The sequence below is a fragment of the Felis catus genome, chromosome F2, assembly GCF_018350175.1.
Source record: "Felis catus isolate Fca126 chromosome F2, F.catus_Fca126_mat1.0, whole genome shotgun sequence".
In the NCBI taxonomy this organism is placed as follows: domain Eukaryota; kingdom Metazoa; phylum Chordata; class Mammalia; order Carnivora; family Felidae; genus Felis; species Felis catus.
In genome coordinates, this window is record NC_058385.1 from 75,877,080 (window position 1) to 75,880,328 (window position 3,249).

Here is a 3,249-nt window from a genome sequence, read left to right on the forward strand (position 1 = left end):
TCTTCTGAAGGAATTGTTTACTTAATTTGAGAGACCAAGAGAGAGGTAGGTGGCTGAGAGTTTGAAGCTAAGGCTGCCAAGAATTCCATTCTGTTGCCAATGAAAAGTGGCCATTTTTTTGGATGGATTGTTCTTGTTTTGTTTTACCCAAGAGATCAACTGTTTTTCAGGGGAGGTCCTGTATTTTTTTTTCAATTTTTGCATCTCAACACCTACTGCAGTGCTGGCGTAGAGTAAGATATTTCATTTTATGTAAGTAATGTATTTATTTAATGGGGAATGAATATTGGAATAGTTGGGTTGTGTGTACTTCCTCACCATTGTTTTCATGTTGTAAGGCAGGGGTTCTCATCCTACTTGCACATTAGAATTTTCCAGGAGGCTTCAAAAAATACAGGGCTTGGATGTGCATCCCTGGACATTGGAGAACCTGCACATGGTGATCGTGAGTGGCCAGAGGTGAGCTCCACTGGGGAGGAGGGAGGTGTAAGGGTAGGCTGAGTCAGCAGAATTGATTCTGTTCCGTGTTCTGTCACCAACTTGCCATGTGACCTGAGGCAAGTTACTCCCTCGACTTGATTCTTGGCTTTCTCATCTGAAAAATATGAGCATTGGATCAGAATGGTCAGTTTTAATCTTTTTAGTTCAGGAACTTGTTAAAAACACAGATCCTCTCTCTGGGAAAATATATCTATGCGTATTTATATAAAATTTGCCTACCGTTTCAAGGAATTCATGAAATCTCTTGTACTGGGCAGGATTCTTTTGGTCTCAGATGATAGAGACCCGGCTCACAGTGGCCTATACCGAAAGGCAATGTAATGGTTCATAGTGCTCAAAAGTTTTGGAGAAGCTCTAGCTTTAGACACGGCTGGACCCAGGAGCCCAGAGGATGCCTTCAGGAGCCTATCTCTCTCTGCCTCTTAGTGCTGCTGAGTTGTTTGCTTTCTTTCCAGGAAAGATCTCCCCAGGTCATTGCAAATATGTCCATCTTCTGCCAGCTAAGCAACCCCACCAAGGAGAGCACAACTCTTTCTCATGGTTCTGTTAAAAGTCCAGGCCAGAGCTGAGGCCATCCCTGTGGAGAGATGGTGGGATGGATGCTGGACTGGCCATGCGCCTGTCGCTGTAACACGGGGTGGGTAAGCCCCACCTGAACCATGTGGAGAGTGCAACAGGGATGGCTCCCCTCAACAAAATTAGGATATTGTTGTCATGAGAAGGGGCAATGGATACTGGGAGGACAAACACTACAGGCATTCACCTCACATCTGAAGGCTGCTTGGCTTCGTATGGAACTTCTAGAACTGCTTGGCTCCAGGTTGAAACCTTCCAGACTCATAAGCCCTGAAGTCCCTCTTGGCACTAATAGTCCACAGTGATAGATAACATGGCGCTCTTATGAGTTCTATATTTGAAAGATATGGATATGTATATATATTTTATATATAATGTGTGTCTTCTATATAACATGTAAGAAGGGTATTGATTTTTTCCTTCTATGTTTAATTTTATATTCCACTCACATTTTCTGGAGTGCCATTTCTGCGTTAAAACTGTTAGCCCCATTTTTTTTTTTTTTCGGTGGCAATAGTGAAGCTTAAGGTGGATTGGGAACTTGCAAAAAAACCCATGGAGGAGACGTAAGAGCCTGGGGTTTGAATCGTGGTCTCCCGGTTCCAAGCATGATGCCGTTTCCACAAAAATACTGCCTGGTAGCTTGTCTTAATGTATTTTTTCTGTTTTGAGAGATGGGCCCCATGTACTGGTTAACTCGAATGAACAGTTCCTCCTCCATCATTTAGGTAGAATTACCTTTCTAGTGTCAATAGCCTTGCACCCATCATCTTATGAAACAGGGTAGTTTTTGTTTGTTTAAAGCGGACTCTTTTATGTAAGAAAATAACACATCCAGCGATTTTTACCTACTTCGTGGGTCTGTACTTACCTAGCTCATATTATTTCCTGTTATCCCGGATGTGAGCCTCAGGCCCGGGGACATGTCTGTCATCGGTGAGTGTGACAGTTAGGGCTGTGTCCAGAAAACCATGGGGGATCGTTAGGTTTGGAACACTGGATCATCCTGGGATTTCTGAAATAGTAAGACCGGGATAAATGATCTGTCTTTTTTAAGAGTGTCATTTCAAAGGCAGTGGCCCGTCCCAGAGGAAAAGACATGATTTTTGCCGTAACTATCAAGTAATTTAATTATTTTATAATCTAGGACCTCTGATGGTGATGTAAGGGGAAAAAAAAGATTCATCACTTAAGATACCAAAGATTTATTTCTTAGCTTCTACAGATATTTGGAGGGCGATTCTGAAGGATGAACAGAACATGCCTTCTTAATGTGTGCAGAAACTTTGCTGAAGACAAGGAAGAAAGTGAAGGATCTGGCCAAAAATGCATTAACTAACTTTATTGGATTATGCTCCATGGTGAAATACGTGACAGATAATAGCGATAGCTTCTCTACATAAGTTCTCTGGGTCCACGACACAATTCCAGTCCTCTTGTCTTTAAGCTCTTCAAGTGCTGGACATTTGTTGCCCATGCTGTTTCTCTAACAACTCACTCACATTCTTTCTACCTGGGTTTGAGTCCCAGCTCTGGCACTTAGTAAGCTGAGTCAATGAACATCTTGTGGTCTTTCCTTCTAGTCTTTGTCTTACATATTTTTAATTATTGAGATATTATTTTGCATCCTTCTTTCTCACCTAAATTAAGCTCTTTGCTTCTCCATAGTACAGAAAGCTCCTCTTTTTTAAAAAAGTTTATTTATTTACTTTGAGAGACAGAGACCACATGAGTGAGGGAGGGGCAGAGGGAGAGGGAGAGAGAGAATCCCAAGAAGGCTCCACACTGCCGGGGTAGAGCCAATGCAGGGCTCAAACCCACAAAACTGTGAGATCACGACCTGAGCCGAAATCAAGAGTTGGACGCTCAACCAACTAAGCTAGCCAGGCACCCTGAAAGCTCCTCTTTATACATCATTTTCTTTTATTTCTTTTTTTAAAATGTTAATTTATTTATTTTGAGAGAGAGAGAGAAAGAGAAAGAGAGAGAGTCAGAGAGAGAATCCCTAGCAGGCTCCATGCTGTTAGCACGGAGCCCAACATGGGGCTCGATCTCACAAACCATGAAATCATGGCTTAAGCCGAAACCAAGAGTCAGACACTTAACCAACTGAGCCAACCAGGTGCCCTAGACATCATTTTAAATGACTGCATATTATACCTTTGCATGAAC

The 3,249-nt window shown here is 42.4% G+C and overlaps 1 long non-coding RNA gene across 1 annotated transcript; it reads right to left on the reverse strand.

Annotated features, from left to right (window-relative positions):
• On the reverse strand, window positions 1-2,088 carry LOC123383168. Its single transcript, XR_006592621.1, has 2 exons — window positions 1,949-2,088; window positions 1-595 (listed from the first exon to the last, which is right to left on the reverse strand). It is a non-coding gene; the product is annotated as an uncharacterized LOC123383168 (long non-coding RNA).
• Window positions 2,089-3,249: the final 1,161 nt, after the last annotated feature.